This window comes from Myotis daubentonii, chromosome 3, assembly GCF_963259705.1.
Source record: "Myotis daubentonii chromosome 3, mMyoDau2.1, whole genome shotgun sequence".
In the NCBI taxonomy this organism is placed as follows: domain Eukaryota; kingdom Metazoa; phylum Chordata; class Mammalia; order Chiroptera; family Vespertilionidae; genus Myotis; species Myotis daubentonii.
In genome coordinates, this window is record NC_081842.1 from 88,163,687 (window position 1) to 88,186,606 (window position 22,920).

Genomic DNA, 22,920 nt, shown 5'->3' on the forward strand with positions numbered 1-22,920 from the left:
TCATTGTATATGAAGCCTTAAAAATTAGCTTTCTTTGGTTCAGGGGGATTAAGTAGAAATCTGTCTTCAATGTTCCATTAGCTCTAGTGGTAGACATTAAATCTCCTTCTTGGAATTAAATGTCTTAAAATGTGTAAAGACAGAAAATGAATATTTTTGGTGAACATTTTCTTGAATAACTTTGTGTTTCTAATGTGATAATCTGTATGTTATCTTTAAACCACAGTTAAACCACTTAAAAGTAACTTTGAGCTGGGAAGGAAGTTGGACAAAGATCTGTTTCAGTTCTCAAATGCTATGATCTCACACTGTAAGGCTTTTTTAAAATTGCCTCAAGACCTCATAACACATTTTTCTCTGAAGTCAACCCGGATGTCATATTTTTTATCCATTAAGAATTTTTAAAAATATCCACTAGTAATCCAGTACCAAGCCTATGGTAATTGTCAGTGATCAATCCAGTGTCAATTTTAGACATGTTCTAGTATGCTATAATGAGACATGAAATAAAACTCTTTTTCTTACATGGCTGATAAACTGATATTGAAGGCAAATGTGGAAAAATGTTCTAATTTATTTTTGTAAAAAGTAATACTATGAGAATATGTGCACAAAGTTACTGTTTAGAGACAAACGATTCTATAAATTATGTATATTTTTTCAAAAATAAATATTACTACTATGGAAAGAAGGTAGAAACACCAGTGGAAAGAAGTAGAAATGACAGAGGAAGGGGAGGACAAAAACCTGCGTTCAAAGACCAGCTTTGCAGCTTACTAGTTGATTTACCTCAGAAAAGTACTTAACTTTCAAGCGTCATTTTTCTTATACAATTGATGTGAGAAAGATGAGAAAGATTAGTAAAACATTTATTGTACACTGGGGGTTTTTTTACCATAAAACTGAAATACAGGGTAATTTAATACTCATCCTTTTTCTATTGAAGGTTACTATATATTCCTACAGGCATTCTCAGTTTTTAATTCTTTATAAAGAAGCTGTATGATTCAGCTACAGGAACACAGAAATGTGGTCATATACCTCAAGTGTGGGTTACTTTCTGTGCTGGTGAATCATAAATCTATACTAAAGTGAATCCAAAATGAAAAACTGCAGTATGAATACATTGGTTAAAGAGACACAAAGTTTTGGTAAGAGTGGTACCTATGAGGTTTGGGTTCTCTACTTTTTTACACCTCTCTCTGGAGCTTGCCCTTCCTGTCCTTTAAAATTCATCAAAATGAAAATAAATTATACACACACACACACACACACACACACACACACACACACGCAGTAAGACCATGCTGAGCAGGATTATTTGAGTGACTGAAATAGAGGTAGTGTGGGCATCTTATCTTCAGGCTACAGTCATTAAGATTTCACTAAGCCACCCGTTGCTCCTGCTGTGTGACCCAGTCCATTCTAATGGCTCTGCTTGCTCTGAGCCAGGCTTAGGGGCCACAGGAAACTTAGCTGCCCATCATTCCGCCTGCCAAGGCACCAACAACCCATTCTACACTCAGATCTTGCAGTCTCACCAGCAGTGCTGTGGTATAGAAGGAGTAGTTGTTGCTAATTTCAAGATCCAGAGATTTCCTCTTCAGCATCTTCCCTGACCTTCTAATGCCTGGAGAGATCTTTCCAGCCTGGAGGGCAAACACCACTGTCCAGTACAATGTGTTCAAGTAATTTTGTCTATATCCATGGATCCCTCTCCCTTTAACTCCTCCATCATCATTCCAATTTCTCCTAAAGGTTTCGCTTTCAGAAAAAATCCAGACAGACTTGCCATTTCCTTTCCATTCTACCCATGCCTGGTTTGATGACCACAATAGCAAAATACCTTCTTAAATGGACATAATGAATAGGAAAACAGAAAGCAAGAAGAAAAGTATAGATTAATAACCCAAAATGTTATTAGTTCACAAAAGTATCACCTCATTTTTATTTTATTTTATTTGCTAAAATGATTTCAAATGTATGAAGGCTCACAAGAAATCTTATTGGCCTAATACAGATTTATTGCTTTTTTTAAGTAATTATTTTAAAACCAGTCAGGATATCCTTTATAAAGGAAAAAGGGTGGTAGAGTATGTGACCATAATGGTCCATTTTTTCAGTTATTTTTACCTCACCACCTTTCACGTTATGAAAATCTGGGTAGAGAAGCAAGAAGTGTGGTAGGAAAGGGCGCCATCTGCCTCAACTAGTCTAACCTGAAATAAGAACCCCAAAGGATGTTCAATCTATTCTATACATCAGAAACGGTATCTGATCCCTACCCTTACCAGCCCATAGGTTTGTTGTTTATTTCCACGCATAGGTACGGCATTGTATATTGTGACTGTTCTCAGTATCTTCAACCTCTCTCCCTTCTCTTTCCTTCTGGTTAGCATTTAAACAAGCGCTTCAATGTTGAAACACAAAAGTTTTTCCTCCCCCATGAGCCCTCAGGAAACCACTACCCCTTCTCTTCAACCTTCAGAGCCAAACTTGATGAAAATGTCTAATCTGTCTCCAATATCTTTCTCTCTTCCCTCAAGCCACACAATGACTTACACTCTATGGAAGCAGCTCCAACAAAGGCTCGCTCCTCATTGCTATAGTCAATGGAAGCTTCTCAGTTCTTATCTCATTGCTCTTTTCTCATCTGTGTCCTCCACTTAACTGTCAACCTCTCTGAAGACCCCTATATATAGTAGCTAATACAATAGCACTCACTCAAAAGCTCATTGTCTAATGAATGAATTATAGAAAGGCACAAAAAAGCGGTCGTTCTATCTAACTCATAATTATGCAAGGAAAATATATTTTCTTGAAAAATAAGATTTAGTCTTGGGCCAGAAACTAGCTCAGATATGCCTAGGATTTTGGTTTTGTTTATTTTTGTTGACCTTATTGCTTTGCTATTGCTATTGCTACTTGACTTTGCAATATACTTCTTCTTCACTGGATCCTATGGAAGGTTTTTTTTTTTTAAATTCTCTTCAAACTGATTTTTTGCACATACTATTCTTACTAAATTCCAAAGTAAGAACCGAAAACCATAGCAAACTATTCAAAATATTTAGCTATAATTAATCTTTTTCAGGATCATCATGAAACAAATCCTTATATTATAAGATTTCAAGCTATTTTCCCTTAGTGATTATGTTACTTTTACAGTACAGAATTTTTATGATAGGGGAATCGTTACATCTTTTTATTTTATAATACAAGCATTTTATTTTTTAAATAATTCAATAGCCAGCATACAATTAATGAAACCAAAGTAACTTATCTAAAGGAACACTTAAATAATCTAAGGAGATAAATCTTTATTTTTTCCCAGGATCAGTGAAATTATTTTTATATTTCTTTTGTGGTTATATTTCCATAAATAAAACTTTTACCATATTACCATTAATTGATAACATTCAAAAAACAAATAAAAGTAACAGTGCTCATAATCTACACTAATAAAAGAGAAAAATGGTAATTGGCGTACGACGATACCCTTTTCATTGGCTAATCAGGGCTATATGCAAATTAACTGCCAACTAAGATTGGCAGTTAACTGCCAACAAGATGGTGGTTAATTTGCATATGTAGGCACAATGCAGGGAGGCAAAAGGGAAAGCAGGAAGAAGCCCCCTGCCACTGACAGTGATCGGAAACCCAGGGGGGAGCTAAGAGCTGGGGGGCAGGGCAAAGGCGGCCCTGGGGCCGCCTTTGCCCTGCCCCCCAGCCATGATCGGAGAATCAGGTGCCTTTTCTGCCCTGGCCAGTGATAGCAGGAAGTAGGGGTGGAGCCAGCGATGGGAGCTGGGCACGGTCGAAGCTGGCAGTCCCAGGAGCTAGGGGCCCCTGGCTTGGGCCTAAAGCGAAGCCCACGATTGCGGGCCGCTGCAGCTGCGGGTCCCCGCTGCCTGGGCCGGACGCCTAGGCCAGAGGCGTCAGGCCTGGGCAAGGGGCCGATCCTGTGATTGGAGGGTGATGGGGGTCAACGCCTGAGGGCTCCCAGTATGTGAGAGGGGGCAGGCTGGGCTGAGGGACACTCCCCTCCGCCCCACACCCAGTGCACGAATTTTGTGCACCGGGCCCCTAGTATTTAATAATTAAAAATATAATAAAAGAAAAAGGAGAGATTTTAAAATTGAAAATAAAGAATGCTTTGTTTATTCGTTTTTTACTTTCTTCTGATTTGAAAACATAGGAACCCAGGAAATCTAATGATCAGTGTTGTCTCCCAGTAAAAAGGTCTCAAAAAATAACTAAAAAAAATTATAGTAATATTAAATGCATTTTAATAAATAAATGAACAGTTTTGTTTAACCTTTCTATCCCTCATTCACACAGTCTTCTATATCTACCTCCCCAGGTGGGATGTGTACATCCAGGGAGTGAGAATCACCTACATCTGAGTAATCACAGCTGACCTTAAAAATGTGGAGGCACAGACAGAAAAAGTGGAGGGAGAAGATCCACATAATTCATGTAGTTAAAACCATTTATAATTATAGTGGAACAATTCCATTTTATGGTTTTCATCTCCAAAAGTGATGATCTCACTTCTATCACTAGTGCCTCCACTGTCTGTAAGGATACAAGGCTAGGCACACAGGAACCAGCAGGGCCTGAGTTCTACTTGCCTCTCCTGACATATCTCATGCTCTTCCCCCATGCACACCCAGAGCTACAGCAGTATTAAAATATTTGGTGGCTTCATGATCTCTCACATTCCTCTGCTTCTCTGCCAGAAGCCAATTCTAGCATGTCATAATTTCAAGACTTTCATCAAAAGGTTGATGGAACTTGGGGACTCAACAAAGGGCTGAGTCACACATGTAGTCACCTGTTGGGAATGGCTGGGGGCATTTCCCCAAACCTGAATAAGATACATTAAATTGATTGCTTGGCTGCCAGACAGCTCAGAGCATCTTAATCTCCATGTTATTGCCTCCTACTGGCCAAACACCTGTACAGCTGTAGGCTAATTCCCCCATTCTGACAATGCTTGTGTATACCCTTTGAAGTGTATACCTATGCCTCGCCTCAGGACAAATTGTGTTAATAAAAAGCATGGGGTCCTGAGACGAGGAAAACTTAGAACTTAGAACTTGGATTCCTTTAAACTAAGCTCCTCTGATCCCCTAAATGCCTTTCAAAATTATATTTCATCTCTGGACTCTTATTTAATCTACGCACAGCCTTCTCCAGATTCCTGAACCCTTCTTAATGCTGGAACAAGAACCCTGACATTATCTATGAGCTACAACCTATTCAAGGCAGTTAACATGTTAAAGTAAGCAAATTAGGCCCAACATGGAGTCACTCACATTAAGCCTCACAAAGGCCTTTGTCAGCAAGACAAAAGTTAACTAAGTTTTTATGCTCAACTCTCCCAGAAAAGGAAGGCCTGAGTCAACCAATCGCAATTGCCTGCTCAGCACAGGTTACCTAACCCTGCTCTATGACTTCCCTTTGCTCCATATAAGGAAAGTAACCCTATTTTAACCAATCATCCAATACCCAGAGTAACTTTCTTGTTCCTGCTCACTTTGTTCTTGATAGCTCTTGCCTTGGACAGCTCTTCAAAGCTCCATTCTATTTTCCAGATGCTATTTGATTCGTGAATCTCTGAATTAAGCCAATAAGATCTTTAAAATGTACTTAATTGAATTTTGTTCTTTAATAAACATTTATCTTTTCTAGAAAAGCTCCTCTCGCCCCACAAGCACTCCTATTCTGTACTCTTTCCATACCTCTGCTACCCTACTGATCACATTGCAAGGAAAATGTTTATGTCCTTCTATTTCATTTCAGCTGCAAGAAAAAAAAATAGTATACATTTAGTCATCTGTGTATCCTTACAAGCAATTACAATGTCCTGTATACACCTAATAATATAAATGGATAAAGATAGAAAATTTACAAATCCACTTCACTTCACAATTATACTGATGTGGTTTAAATCAAACATGTATTAATCATTGAAATTTAAGTATTTGGTGATATAAATAACATCCAAATGTGAAGTGAAAATGATAAAAGGAAGCAGGTCATTGGTAGGAAGAGCAAAATGCTTCTCCACCCTTTAGTACTATTTCCATCGTAATCTCCCACTTGCTTTTTCTTTTCTCTGTTACCCCTCAGAACAGTGTAATACTCTGTTTTCAAATGTCCCATGACCCTACTCTGTCAGTAAAGGCTTTTGCTACAATCTTCACCAAACTGATCTGAAATGACCACTGAGACAATACTCAGCACCAAAGATCCTGAGAAATAAGTCAAGATATAATCTTCCAACTGTATTATGTTCCCTTCACACTTTAGTCAGAAGTTGAAGAAACAAAGAAAAACTTGCGGTTGAAGAAAGCAACATCAGGACTTGGAGACTTTCATCCCTAGACTTAGGTTGTCTGAACTTGCCTAGTGTGTGATCTGAGGAGGCAGATGATAAGCTGGTTCTCCACACAGGAGAACCTCTGGCTACCTTTGTCCTCTAAATCTTTTTTTAAAAATATATTTTATTGATTTTTTATAGAGAGGAAGGGAGAGGGATAGAGAGTTAGAAACATCAATGAGAGAGAAACATTGATCAGCTGCCTCCTGCACACTCCCCACTGGGGATGTGCCCGCAACCAAGGTACATGCCCTTGACAGGAATCGAACCTGGGACCCTTGAGTCCGCAAGCCGACGCTCTATCTGCTGAGCCAAACCGGTTAGGGCTGTCCTCTAAATCTCACCTGTAGGTAAAGGCAAAAGCCGTATACTATACTCAGGTACATCCACATCCACGTGGATGTACCTAAATATATTCCCTCACTCTGGTCCCAAATCCTCACCTCCCATTCTGTCTCTTTCCTAACTATATATAGATTCAGATTTATGTGAAGTGCCATGATAGACTTGGTCCTGAAAACCCCATGCACACAAACTCTTCTGAGAGGGAGCTCCACACCCTCACCCCATCAGTGACCAATCAAGGGTTAGCCATATGTCTCACACACTCCAGTAACTCATTTCATCTAGTCACCATAATCTAGTCCATACCAGCTTGGGTGGAAGCTCTGTTATCTGTGCTTTCTATGTCTTTACTCTCTTTTTCTATTGAAGTTAATTCCATCATTCTTTGTGTGCATGTGCATTCAAGGAATTCTCACCCTTCTTGAATCACTGGGGATGGGAAAGCATAGCCAATGTCTCCCATCATTGCTAGAGCATTCACATCCCACCTCGATGACTCCTGTAGCACACCAAAGTTTGAAATGTACTCAGTCACCCTCAATTGTCCAAGCCTAGGGAAAGTGTGGAAGTGAAGGGAAAGTTTTTCTTTACATTAGTTCTTTGTCCACTTGTTTTTATTTATTTGTGTGTTTTTTCACTGTGGTAAAACATACATTACATAAAATTAATTATTTTAATTATTTTACATGTATAGTTCAATGACATTTGTATATTCACATGATTGTGCAATCATCACTATCACCCATTTCTAAAATTCTTTTCATCTTCCAAAATTAAAATTCCATACCTATTTAACAATTAATTCCCCATGTGCCCCTCTCCCTGTACCCTGGCAGTCACCACTCTACTTTCTGTCTTTATGAATTGATTACTTTAGGAGGCTTATTTAATGGAGTTACTAGTATAGAGTATTTGTATGATTATTCCACTTAGCATAATGCCTTCAGATTTCATCTATATAGTAGTATATGTTAGAATTATCTTTCTTTTCAAGACGGAATCATATTGCATTGTAAATGTATACCACATCTTGTTTATTCATTCATCTATCAATGGACATGTGTTGTTTTTACCTTTTGGCTATCCTATATAATAAAGAGGTGATATGCAAATTAACCCTCACACCCTCACAAAATGGTTGCCTACGACCAGGCTGTCAGGGTGTCAGTGAGGGATGACCAAACGACTGACAAGCAGGCTGCATGGGATTACCAGGGGGGTCTGTGAGGGGAGATCAGGCTGGCAGGGGGGTAGTTGGGGGTGACCAGGCCAGCAGGGTAGGCAGTTGGGGGTGACCAGGCTGGTGGGGGGGGCAGTTAGAGGTGACCAAGCCGGCAGAGGGGGGCAGTTGGGGGCAACCAGGCTGGCAAGGAGGGGGCAGTTGGGAGAGACCTGGCTGGCAGCAGGGGGCAGTGAGGGGAAACCAGGCCAGAAGGAGGGGCAATTAGGGGTGATCAGGCCGGCACGCAGAGGCAGTGAGGGGTGATCAGGCTGGCAGGGGAGGCAGTTAGGGGCGACCAGGCAGGCAGGCAGGTGAGCGATTTGGAGCCAGTGGTCCAGGATTGTGAGAGGGATGTCCGACTGTCGGTTTAGACCCGATCCCCCAAGGGGTCCCAGATTGGAGAGGGTGCAGGCTGGGCTGAGCGGACCTCCCCTCTGTGCATGAATTTCATGCACCGGGCCTCTAGTCATGAATAATGCTACTATGACGACAGGTGTACTAATATCTCTTTGAGTCCTTGTTTTCAAATCTTTTGGGTATTGTTGGGTCATATTTTTAAATTTGGGGGGAGTCATTATACTGTTCACATTAATCTTACATCTACCATACCCGAGAATGTTTTCTCCTTAGGTCAGATCACAAATTTAAATATAAATAAACGATGAGATCAAGTGTGGCTGTTGCCTATTTCTGTGTCACCAATTACCCCCAAGACTTAGCAGCTCAAAACAATAAAGATTTATTATCTCACAGTTTCTGTGGGTCAAGAATCTGTGCAAAGCTGAGCTGGGTTCCTTGACTCAGGCTGAAATCGAGGTATTGGCAGGAGCTGTAGTCAACTCAAGGCTTAATTGGGGAAAGATCTGCATCCAAATTCAGTCTATTTGGGAAGTCTCCGAAGATGTATTTCTAAGTTCACCAAGATAGCTATTGGCATGCCCAGGTCTACACCGGCTATTGGTCAGAAACATCAGTTCCCTGCCACCTGGGCCTCTCCATAGTGCAGCTCACACATGGCAGGCTGTTTTCCCAGAGTGGGGGCTCATGAAGAGAAAGAGAAAGAGCAGAAGACAGTTTTAGCAAGTCTTTTTATAACGTAATTTTGAAGTGGCATCTCATTACTTTTACCATATTATATGGCTTAAAATTGAATCATTAAGTCCAGCAAACACTCAAGAAATGGGGTTACACAAAGGTGTGAATACCAGGAAGGTGAGATCATTGGGAGCCCCTTGACAGGCTGCCTACCACAGCGAGAGATTTGTTTTGTTTGATTTTCACTGCTGTAACCTAGAAGGACTAGCATCTAAAGGCACTCAAAATATTTGTTCAGTGAGTGAATGAATATTAGGGCAAATGCATAATCTATTCTTTCACATGTTTATATAATGTTTCAAATCAGGGAAAATTTAACATAGTGTTTCCTAACTTATTATTTTAACAGTGAAAATATATATTTTCCTCCTATTTTATTATGTTACATTAAAACATCAGAATCAAATTTAACATGTCTTCCAGAAGGCATTAGGAAAACAATACCACTTACTGACTCCTTTTGTATATTTCCTGGTATTCTGGTGGAAACTTTATCATTTTATGACATATGGGAACAGATAATAAGGTTGAAGATAATGTAGTCTATTTTAAGAATTTAACATCGGTTACTGAAAGGCTTTTATGCTTCAAGTTAGGGAAAGCTAAGATTATTAAAATAAAAATATGCATGCTATTTTTTATGCCAGCATACTGATCTTTCAAAGGCACTTTTAAATTAGATCAGTAAATATAAAGGAAAAAAATATTTATTAAGCATGGGCAGGCTGCTGGGTACGAAAGGTATATCTAAATGTGCCCTAGTCTTTTAATATCTTAAAATAATATTATTTGGTGTAATTTCCTGAACTACTTTACTTGTACTCAGAATTTTAGATTTTGTGATAATTAACTGGGCTTCCTGAAAATTGTTAGGTGCATTATATCATCTATTTCTGTGAAAAATGTATTCTTGGATTTGTTTAAAAGAGATCAGCCAGTTTTAGGAGAAAGATGGAATATTCAACAGCAGTGTGTTGGACAATCTTGGAGAAAAAACTGTGTGACACATTGTTAAAAAGACATAACTCTTAGCCAGACAAGATCATAAGCTAACTAGAGGCCGTGGTACCATGAGGAGAGAATGGTGAAAAAAGTTTCATCTGTTAGCCAACTCAGATCAATAAGAAATGACTACTTAAAGGAATATGTTGAAAAGTATTTTAAGGCCACTCCCAAGTTTTCAAATATGTATGCAGTTTTTAGTATGTGACTGCTAGTGGTGGGGGAGAAGAGAATAATAGCAAAATATTTATTACTAGAGGCGTGGTACACAAAAATTTGTGCACTCGGGAGAGGGGTCCCCTCAGCACAGCCTGTGCCCTCTCCCAGTCTGGAACCCCTCTGGGGATGTCCACCTGCTGGCTTAGGCCCACTCCCCGGGGGATCGGGCCTAAGCTGGTAGTTAGACATCCCTCTGGAAGCCTGAGAGCCCTCAAGGTATGTTCACTTGCCAGTGGGGAGCAGGCCTAAGCTGCAGTTGGACATCCTTAGCACTGTTGAGGAGGCAAGAGAGGCTCCCACCACCACCGCTGTACTGGTAGCCATTAGCCTGGCTTGTGGCTGAGCAGAGCTCCCCCATGTGGGATCGCTCTGACCACCAGGGGGCATCTCCTGCATTGAGCATTTGCCCCCTGGTGGTCAGTGTGTGTCATAATGACCAGTCATTCCCAGTCGTTCTGCTGTTAGGGTCAATTTGCATATTATACTTTTATTATATAGGATGCTGTTTTATTTAAGTTATCCTTCTTGCTGAAAGTATTACAGATGTCCCTCTTTTTTCAACATTGACCCCTGTCCCCACAACTTCTCCTACCCTCCACCCCCTGCAAGCCTTCACCAAACTATTTTCTGTGTCCATGGGTTATGCATATATGCATATAAGTTCTTCGGCTAATCTCTCCCTACCCACCCACCACTTCCACCTTCCCTCTGAATTTTATTAGTCTGTTCCATGCTTCTATGTCTCTGATCTATTCTGTTTCTCAATTTATTTTGTTCATTATATACCACATATGAGTGAGATCATGTGACATATGTCTTTCTCTGACTGGCTTATTTCACTTAGCATAATACTCTCCAGGTTCATCCATGCTGCCTCAAAAGGTAAGTAATCCTTCTTTGTTACAGCTACCTAGTATCCCATATGCTTTTGTATATGTATAAATGTATCACAGCTTTTTTATCCACTCATATATTGATGGGCACTTGGGCAGTTTCTAGATCTTAGCTACTTTAAATTGTGCTTGCTATGAACATAGGCGTGCATATATTCTTTCTGATTGGTGTCTCAGGCTTCTTAGGAAATATTCCTAGAAGAGGGGTTGAAGGGTCAAATGGCAGTTCCATATTTAATTTTTTGAGAAAACTCCATATTGTTTTCCACAATGGCTGTACCCCTCTACATTCCCCTAGCAGTGTACTAGGGTTCCCTTTTCTCCACATCCTTTCCAGCACTTGTCATTTATTGATTTGTTGATGGTAGCCATTCTGACAGGTGTGAGATGATACCTTATTGTTGTTTTGATTTGAATTTCTCCCATGATCAGTTACTTTGAGCATGTTTTTATATGTCTCTTGGCCATCTCTATGTCCGCCTCAGAGAAGTGTCTATTTAGGTCATTTGCCCATTTTTTTTTAAATTCTTTATTAGTTAAGGTATTACAAATGTGTCCTCATTCCCCCCCCCCCATTAAACCTCCATTCCCCCCCCACACACACACACACACACACACTCATGCTCTCATCCCCCTGTTGTCCATGTCCATTGGTTTGGCTTATATGCATGCATACAAGTCCTTTGGTTGATCTCTTCCCCTTGCCCCCTCCCTCCCCTACTTTCCCTCTGGGGATTAATAGTCTGATCGCTGTTTCTCTGTCTTTGGATCTGTCCCTGTTCATCAGAATATGTTGTTCTCTATATTCCACAAATGAGTGAAATCATGAGGTATTTATCTTTCTCTGACTGGCTTATTTCACTTAGCATAATGCTCTCCAGTTCCATCCATGCTGTTGCAAAAGGCAAGAGTTCCTTCTTTTTTACCACAGCATAGTATTCCATTGTGTAGATGTACCACAGTTTTCTAATCCACTCATCTGTTGATGGGCACTTAGGCTGTTTCCAAATCTTAGCTATGGTGAATTGTGCTGCTATGAACATAGGGGTGCATATATCCTTTCTGATTGGTGTTTCTGGCTTCTTGGGATATATTCCTAGTAGTGGGATCACTGGGTCAAATGGGAGTTCCATTTTTAGTTTTTTGAGGAAACTCCATACTGTTCTCCACAGTGGCTGCACGAGTCTGCATTCCCACCAGCAGTGCAGAAGGGTTCCTTTTTCTCCACATCCTCTCCAACACTTGTTGTTTGTTGATTTGTTGATGATAGCCATTCTGACAGGTGTCAGATGATACCACATTGTCGTTTTGATTTGCATCTCTCGGATGAGTAGTGACTTTGAGCATGTTTTCATATGTCTTTTGGCCTTCTGTATGTCTTCTTTCGAAAAGTGTCTATCTAGGTCCGTTGCCCATTTTTTGATTGGATTGTTCATCTTTCTATTGTTAAGTTGCATGAGTTCCCTGTAAATGTTGGAGATTAAACCCTTATCGGTGATATCATTGGCAAATATGTTCTCCCATGCAGTGGGCCTTCTTGTTGTTTTGTTGATGGTTTCCTTTGCTGTGCAAAGCTTTTTATTTTGATGTAGTCCCATTTGTTTATTTTCTCTTTAGTTTCCATTGCCCTAGGAGCATTATCAGAGAAGAAACTCCTTCGGCATATGTTTGAAATTTCTCTGCCTGTGGATTCCTCTAGTATTTTTATGGTTTCCTGTCTTACGTTTAAGTCTTTTATCCATTTTGAGTTTATTTTTGTGTATGGTGTGAGTTGGTGGTCTAGTTTCATCCTTTTGCATGTATCTGTCCAATTTTCCCAACACCATTTATTGAAGAGACCATCTTGACTCCGTTGTATGCTCTTGCCTCCTTTGTCAAATATTAATTGGCCATAGTGGTTTGGGTCGATTTCTGGGTTCTCTATTCTATTCCATTGATCTATATGTCTGTTCTTGTGCCACTACCAAGCTGTTTTAAGTACAGTGGCTTTGTAACACAGTTTGATATCTGGAATTGAGATCCCACTTACTTTGTTCTTCTTTCTCAGGATTGCTGCAGAGGTTTTATTCCAGATGAATTTTTGGAACGTTCGTTCTAGATCTGTGAAATATGCCGTTGGTAATTTAATGTGGATTGCATTGAATCTATAGATTGCTTTGGGTAGTATGGACATTTTGATGATGTTGATTCTACCAATCCATGAACACGGTATGTTCTTCCATCTGTTTATGTCTTCCTCTATCTCTTTTTTCAGTGTCCTTTAGTTTTTCACATATAAGCCTTTTACCTCCTTAGTTAAGTTTATTCCTAGGTATCTTAATATTTTTGATGTGGTGGTAAATGGGATTGCTTTTTTAGTCTCACTTTCTGTAAGTTCACTATTGGTGTAAAGAAATGCCATAGATTTCTTGGCATTAATTTTGTATCCTGCTACATTGCTGAATTCATTTATTAAGCCTAAAAATTTTTTGATGAAGTCTTTAGGATTCTCTATGTACAGTATCATGTCATCTGCAAATAAGGGCAGTTTTACTTCTTCTTTTCCAATCTGGATGCCTTTTATTTCTTCTTCTTGTCTGATTGCAACGGCTAATACTTCCAGTACTATGTCGAACAGGAGTGGTGAGAGTGGGCATCCCTGTCTTGTTCCTGTTCTTAGGGGGAATGGTTTTAGTTTTTCCCCATTAATTATGATGTTGGCTGTGGGCCTGTCATATATGGCTTTTATTATGTTGAGGTATGATCCTTCTATTCCTATCTTGCTGAGAGTTTTTATCAAAAATGGATGTTGGATTTTGTCAAATGCTTTTTCTGCATTAATTGATATGACTATGTGGTTTTTTCTCTCAATTTGTTTATGTGATGTATCACGTTTAATGATTTGCGGATATTGTACCATCCTTGCATCCCTGGGTTAAGTCCTAGTTGGTCATGGTGTATGATCTTTCTGATATACTGCTGGATCCGATTTGCTAAGATTTTGTTGAGGATTTTGGCATCAATATTCATGAGGGATACTGGCCTTAATTCTCTTTCATTGTGTTGTCTTTATCTGGTTTTGGTATTAGGGTGATGCTGGCTTCATAGAATGAGCTTGGAAGTGTTCCTTCCTCTTGAATTTTTTGGAATAGTCAGAAGAGGATAAGTTTTAGTTCTTCCTTGAATGTTTGGTAAAACTCCCCTGTGAAGCCGTCTGGCCCTGAGCTTTTGTTTGCTGGAAGCTTTTTGATGACTGCTTCAATTTCTTCCATAGCTATTGGCCTATTGAGATTTTTAGATTCTTCCTGATTAAGTTTTGGAAGGTTGTATTTTTCTAGGAATATGTCCATTTCCTCCAGGTTGTTTAGTTTGTTGGAGGAGAGTTGTTCATAGTATTTTCTAACAATTCTTTGTATTTCTGTGAGGTCTGTTGTTATTTCTCCTCTTTCATTTCTGATTTTGTTTATTTGGGCCCTCTCTCTTTGTTTCTTGGTGAGCCTGGCTACCGGTTCATCAATCTTGTTTATCCTTTCGAAGAACCAGCTCTTGGTTTTGTTGATTTTTTGGTCTCTATGTCGTTTATCTCTGCTCTGATCTTTATTATTTCCTTCCTTCTGCTTACACTGGACTTTTTTTTTTGTTGCTCTCTTTCTAACTCTTGAGTTGTAGGGTTAGGTAATTTATTCTCATAGTTTCTTGTTTCTTGCAGTAGGCTTGTAGAGTTATGAACTTCCCTCTCAAGACTGCTTTCACTGTGCCCCTTAGGTTTTTGGATTGTGTTTTCATTGTCGTTTGTTGCCATGATGTTTTTTATTTCTTCTTTGATCTCTTTGGTAACCCAGTCATTGTTTAATAGCATGCTATTTAGTCTCCATGTGTTTTATTTTTTTGGATTGTTTTTATTGTAGTTGATTTCCAGTTTTATGCCATTGTGATCTGAGAAGATGCTTGATATGATTTCAATTTCCTTGAATTTGAAGAGACTTTGTCTGTGACCCAATATATGGTCCATCTTTGAAAATGACGCATGTGCACTTGAGAAGAATGTATATTCTGTGGCTTTGGGGTGAAATGTTCTGAAGAGGTCAATTAATTCCATCTGATCTAGTGAGTCATTTAGGATTGATGTTTTTTTGCTGAGTTTTTTTTAGAGGATTTGTCCAATGTTGATAATGGGGTGTTAAAGTCCCCTACTATGATTGTATTGCTGTCAATGTCTCCCTTGATCTCTTCCAAAAGATTTCTTATGTATTTGGGTGCTCCTATATTGTCTGCGTATATGTTTACCAGATTTATTTCTTCTTGTTGGATTGCTCTCTTTAGTATTATGAAATGGCCTTGTTTATCTCTTTTTATGTCCTTCAATGTGAGATCTAATTTGTCAGATATAAGTATTGCTACCCAGGCTTTTTTTTCATTTCCATTCGCCTGAAAAACCTTTTTCCATCCCTTCATCATCAGTCTCTGTGCGTTTTTTTTCTGAGGTGGGTTTCCTGTAGACAGCAGATATAGGGGTCATGTTTTCTTATCCACGCAGTTACCCTATGTCTTTTGATTGGGGCATTTAATCCATTTACATTTAAAGTTATTATTGATAGATACTTGTTAGTCACCATATTTATTCCTTGCCCCTGTATTCCTTCTTTGTTTCCTATTTTTTCTTTTTACAGCAGACCCTTTAGCATTTCTTGCATTGCTGGTTTGGTGGTAATAAACTCCCGGAGTCTTTTTTTGTCTGTGAAGCTCCTGATTTGACCCTCAATTTTGATTGATAGCCTTGCTGGGCACAGTATTCTTGGATTCAGACCCTTCCTTTGCATGACTTTATATATTTCATTCCATTCTCTTCTTGCCTGATGTGTTTCTGTTGAGAAATCAGTCGCTAGTCTGATGGGAGATCCTTTGTAGGTGACTTTCTGTCTCTCTCTAGCTGCTTTTAAGATTCTTGCTTTGTCGTTGGTGTTTGCCAATTTAATTATAATGTGCCTTGGGGTCGGTCTTTTGGGGTTCATTTTTTGGGGGACTCTGTGAGCTTCTTGTATTTCTGTGAGATTTTCCTTCCCTATATCAGGAAAGTTTTCTGTCATTATTTTTTCAAATAGGTTTTCTATTCCTTGTTCAGTTTCCTCTCCTTCTGGTATCCCTATTATGCGGATGTTGTTTCGTTTCGTGTTGTCCCAGACTTCTCTTAGGCTCTCCTCCTGCTTTTTAATTTTTTTTCTAGAAGCTGCTCTACTTGGGTATTTTTTCCTACTTTGTCTTCTAGCTCACTGATGCAGTCCCCTGCTTCTTCTAGTCTACTGTTGATGCTTTCTATTGTGTTCTTTATAGTAGTGATGTCATTTTTCATTTCTTCTTGGTTTTTCTTCCTTTCCTCTTGGTTCTTACACATATTGTTAAATTTGTCTTCCATTCTTTTCATCCACCTTATGACCATTTCTCTGAATTCTTTCTCTGACAGGTTGCTTGCCTCCATTGCCTCCATTTCATTTACTTCCTTTTCTGGTGATGCCTGTTTTTCTTTCATATGCGGGCTGGTTCTTGGTCTCCCCATGATCGCTCTTCTCCAGGTGTTTTGTTATGTAGTTATCTCTCTGCTTTCCGTGAGAAGAAGCAGGGCTCTAGGTAGTCGCGCTGTCCCAGATCCGGTGTTTCCAGGTTAGCAGCCAATCTCTGGATGCCGGGTCTTTGGATGTATACACTCCAATAACAGCCACTTAAGATGGCGTGGTTTCCGCGGCTGAGCCAGCGCTCCGGGAGAGATTCCAGCCGCAGTCTCCAATCATCCCCTTTCTCCAGGAGTCCTCCGCCTTTCCCGGCTGCAAACTGCCTCTCAGCTGAATATCCTCTGCTTATTTGGGCTATATGTTACCGGTTTCAGCTGTTCACCCTTATCTGTACGGGACAAGGCACAGGACACATCCGTCTATACCTCCACCTGTCACTTAATTTTTTCCATTTGCCTATTTTTAATTGGATTGTTTGTATGAGTTCCTTATATATTTTGGAAATTAACCTGTTATTATATTTATCATTGCCAAATATGTTCTTCCATACAGTGGGCTCCCTTTTCATTATGCTGATCGTTTCTTTTGCTGTGCAGAAGCTTTTCTTTTTTTATATTTTTATTGATTTCAGAGGGTGCCGGGAGCCGGTCCATCCTTGCTGTTTCAAGGGACCTGGCATATATGGCAAACGGTTCTTAATATGTTTGCTCACCTTCTTGGCGCTGTGTTTTAACCAAGGTCACCTCTTCGAGAAAGGTTGAATCCCCAGGTAGGGATTTTCCCCTGAAGTTAGGGAGGGAATAAAACCCCTCAACTAGTGCCAGGCAGGTAATTAATCACTTTAACTATGAACAATCATGCTTAAGCTACATAATCTTTACTCCCTGGAATGGAGATAAGAAACGCCCTAACCTTTGTAATAGAGATTGATAGGATTGAATCAACTGGTATAAATACAGATGTAACCAGACAGAGAGAGACAGAACTTAGAACACAGAACTTAGGAGACAGGACTTAGAAGACAGGACCAAGAGAGACAGAACTAGGCACAGATCCTACACAGAACGTTCTCTAGAGACAGAAGGACTTCGCTGGAGAGAACATGGCAAAAGATCCTGGACTGAACCTGACTACAGAAATTGCCAAGAGAACCTGACTAGAACCTGGTGACTGAACCTGGCTGGAGAACCTGGACAGAACCTGGCTGGAGAACCTAGCGAGGGAACATGGCGACCAAACCTGGCTGGAGAAGTCCCTGTGTCATTCCTTCTTCGCTGACTCCATCCACACCTTTGGGGACCCCTGGACCTGCTGGGGTTGGACCCCGGCAAGAGGGGATGGGAGATGGGGAAAGAGATAGAAAATCAATGATGAGAGGGAATCATTGACTGGCTGCCTCCTGCATTCCTCCCACTGAGGATCAAGCCTGCAACTCAGGCATGTGCCCTGACCTCCTGGTTTTAGATCCATGCTCAACCCTGAGGCACGCTGGATGGACTTTTTCATTTTCTTTTTATGTACCTATTTTGTGCAGAAGCTTTTTATTTTGATATAGTCCTATTTGGTTATTTTCTCCTGTTTCCTTTGCCCTAGGAGATGTATCAGCAAACACATTGTTTGAGATTTTGCTGCCTATGGTCTCTTCTAGAATTTTTATAGTTTCACAACTTACATTTATGTCTTTTATCCATTTTGAGTTTATTCTTGTATATGGTATAAATTGGTGGTCTAGTTTCAATTTTTTTGCATGTATCTGTCCAATTTTCCCAACACCATTTATTGAAGACTCTGCACAACATGCTATTTGTTGTGAATAATGAGGACAATAAAATGGTTTCATGTATTTTTTTTAGACTTCATAGTGCTTATCAGAGTTCAAGATGAAAAGTATTTTTGCCCTGGCCAGTGTTGTTCAGTTGGGTGAGCATTGTCCATTACACCAAAAGGTCACTGGTTTGATTCCCACTCAAGGTACATGTCCAGGTTGTGGGTTCTACCTTAGTCAGGGTGCATACAGGAGGCAACCAATTGATGTTTCTCTCTCACGTCAATGTTCCTGTCTCTCTCTCTTTCTTTCCCAACCCTCTCTAAAATCAATTAAAAATATTAAATATATATATTTAACATAGTTTATAAATAAAATAAACTCTAAAGTCCCTTATGTTTCCAGAAGTTTAATTCTATGCCACTTATACTATTTTATAAGTAGAAACATTTATTTAATTTTTAACAATGATATTGTATTTTATTTATTTTATAAACTTAAAATCTGACTTCATGTTATTGAAATTTCAAAATGATTTTACAAACATGTATTTTATACCTTCTTAAAAATTTATAGCTCAATGGGACTTTTAACACCTATTAATTTCTTTTTTTCTTTTTCTTTTATTTTAAATTTAAATTCTTTATTGTTTAATGTGTTACATAGTCTCCTTTTTCCCCCATTGACCTCTCCCTGGCCACCCCCAACCCTCAGCACATGGCCTCACATGCCCACCCTCCAACCCCCACCACCCTGGTCTGTGTCCATTGATTATGCTCATATGTGTCATATAAGTCCTTAGGTTGATCTCTTATACCCTCACCTCCTGCCTTTCTTCATAGGTTGGACAGTCTTTTCAATGCTTCTTTGACTCTGGTTCTATTTTTGTTCATCAATTTATGTTGTTCATTGTATTCTACAAACTAGAGGCCCAGTGCACTGGTGAATTCGTGCACCAGTGGGGTCCCTTGGCCTGGCCTGAAGGATTAGGCCAAAACCGGCTCTCCGACATCCCCTGAGGGGTCCCAGATTGCAAGAGGGTGCAGGTGCACAATCCATGCCGGGGAGGGACATGGGAGTTTGGCCAGCTGGGGAGGGACTATGGGAGGGCTCCAGGGCGTGTCCGGCCCATCTTGCTCAGTACTAATTGGCCAGACCCCAGCAACAAGCTAACCTACCAGTCAGAGTGTTTGCCCCCTGGTGGTCAGTGTGTACATAGTGACTGGTCGACTGGTCAACTATCTACCCCCTGGTGGTCAGTGCACATCATAGCAAGCAGTTGAGTGGCCTAAGCATATTATTAGCATATTATGTTTTAATTGGTTGAATGGATGACCAGATGACCGGACACTTAGCATATTAGGTTTTTATTATATAGGATGGGTGAGATCATTTGACCTTTATCTTTCTCTGGCTGGCTTATTTCGCTTAGTATAATTCTCTACAGTTCCATCCATGCTACTGCAAATGGTAAGCATTCCTTCTTTTTTACAGCAGCTTAGTATTCTATTGTGTAACTGTACTACAGTTTTCTAATCCACTCATTTGTTGATGGGCACTTAGGCTTTTTCTAAATCTTAGCTATGGTGAATTGTGCTGCTATGAACATAGGGGTGCATATATCCTTTCTTATTGGTGTGTCTGTTTTCTTGGGCTGTATTTCTAAAGTGTGATTACTGGATCAAATGGAAGTTTCAGTTTTAATTTTTTGAGGAAACGTCATGTGGGGAGTCGATATAGGGTTAAGCCTCGGACTGACCTGTTGGCAAAGTCACAAACAGGTCTTTCAAGTCTTAAACAACCCAATTCGAGAGGTGGCCGCTGATTTACACATGCTATCATTTAAAAAATAAAAAAGGGGGAATTTGCCAGAAGCCGGTCCATCCTTGTTGCTTGACACAGTCGCTGCAGGGAAGAAACATCTGCACAGCATATGTTTCAAGGGACCTGGCGTATATGGCATACTGTTCTTAGTATGTTTGCTCCCCTTCTTAGTGCTATGTGTTTTAACCAAGGTCACTTCTCTGAGAAAGGTTGTTTCCCCAAGTAGGGATTTTTTCCTGGAGTTAGGGATTAACAGGACTAAGAAGGGAATAAAACCCCTTAACTAAGTGCCAGGTGGGTAATTAATTACTTCAACTATGTTCGAGCTTAAGCTACATAATCTTTACTTAGGATAATCTCCTTCAATTACTTCCTTGTAGCTTAACAGAACAATAGAGTAGTGACCTTGGAATGGAGATAACAAAAGCCTTAACCTTTGGAATAGAATGGATAGGATTAAAATCAACTGGTATAAATACAGATGTAATAGGAGAATAAAAGGAGAACCCAACTATGCTGATCAACTGAGCCCTGTCTCTGTGTCCTTCATTCTTCGCCGACTCCATCCACACCTTTGGGGAACCCCTGGACATGCTGGGGTTGGACCCCAATACGCCATACTGTCTTCCATAGTGGCTGCACCAGTCTGCATTCCCACCAGCAGTGTAAAAGGGCTCTTTTTTCTCCACATCCTGGCCAGAATTTGTCATTTGTTGATTTTTTGATGATAGCCATTCTGACAGGTGTGAGATGGTACCTCATTGATGTTTTGATTTGCATCTTTCAGATGATTAGTGACTTTGAGCATGTTTTCATATGTCCCTTGGCCTTCTGTATGTTCTCTTTAAAAAAGCATCTATTTAGGTCCTTTGTCCATTTTTTAATTGGATTGTTTATCTTACTTTTGTTAAGTTGTATGAATTCCCTATAAATGTTGGAGATTAAACCCTTATTGGAGATAACATTGGCAAATATGTTTTCCCATGCAGTAGGCTTTCTTGTTGTTTTGTTGATGCTTTCTTTTGCTGTGCAGAAACAGCTTTTTATTTTGATGTAGTTCCATTTGTTTATTTTCTTCTTAGTTACCATTGCCCTAGGAGCTATATCAGTAATGATATCGCTATGACAAATGTCTACTATTTTGCTGTCTATGGCTTCTTCTAAGATTTTAATGGTTTGTCACCTTATGTTTAAGTCCTTTATCCATTTTGAGTTTATTTTTGTGTATGGTGTAAGTTAAGCTCTCAGCAAAGTGGGAATGGAGGGATCATACCTCAATATATTAAAAACCATATATGACAAATGTATAGCCAACATCATACTCAATGGGAAAAAACTAAAACCATTTTACCTAAGAACAGGAATGAGACAGGGATGCCCACTTTCACCACTCTTGCTTGACATAGTACTGGAAGTGTTAGCCATAGCGATCATAAAAGAAGAAGTAAAAGGCATCCAAATTGGAAAAGAAGAAGTAAAATTGTCATTATTCACAGATAATATTGTAATTAGAAAACCCTAAAGACTCCATCAAAAAACTCTAGACTTAATAAATTAATTTAGCAATGTAGCAAGATACAAAATTATCACCCAGAATTCTATGGCTTTTTTATACACCAATAATACACTCACAGAAAGAGAAACTAAAAAAGCAATCCCATTTATCATTGCAACACAAAAATTAAGATACTTAGGAATATATTTGACCAAGGAGGTAATGGACCTATACTCAGAAAATTACAGGACGCTGAAAAAAAGAGATAGAGGAAGACATAAACAAATGGAAGAACATACCATGTTCATGGATTGGTAGAATCAACATCATTAGAATGTCCATACTACCCAAAGTAATCTATAGATTCAATGAACTTCCCATTAAAATACCAACAGCATACTTTAAAGACCTAGAACAAACTCTCCAAAAATTCATCTGCAATAACAAAAAAGACCCTTATTAGCTGCAGCAATATTGATAAAGAAGAGAAAGTTGGAGGGATCACAGTACCAGATGTCAAGCTATATTATAAAGCCACTGTTCTCAGAAGTGCCTGCTACTGGCAGAAGAACAGACATATAGACCAATGGAACAGAACAGAGAACCCAAAAATCGACCCAAGCCTTTATACTCAACGAATATTTGACAAAGGAGGCAAGAGTATATAATGGAGTCAAGACAGTCTCTTCAATAAATGGTGTTACAAAAATTGGACAAATACATGCAAAAAAATCTATTAATTTCTTAACCCAAAAACTTTTCTAAAAATCAGAATATCAAATGTATTAACTGTATGCACAAAATACGATAATTATAACTAAAATTTCTTTAGAACTTCCCCATTTTGCTATTAGAACACTATTAGTATCCTAGAATAGTCAAATTTCAATTTGTTCTGTTCAGAGAATGTAAATTTTACCTCTGCTATCCCAGAGGGTTGATAGCCAATATTTCAATGTTCCAATTATTGTTTCAATTATTGTTTTATACTTGAAGCATTAACTAAAAGCCAAAATTATGTATAAATAATTAAAATTAAAAGCTTAAAATAAAAATGTAATTTTGTTAAAAATAAAAATATTGCGAGAGGGATGGAAAAGAGATATGACCAAGTACAAATCATGACCTACATAACTCGTTAAAACTTAATATGTTAAGCAGAATTCCAAAGCAATCAATAGGCTTT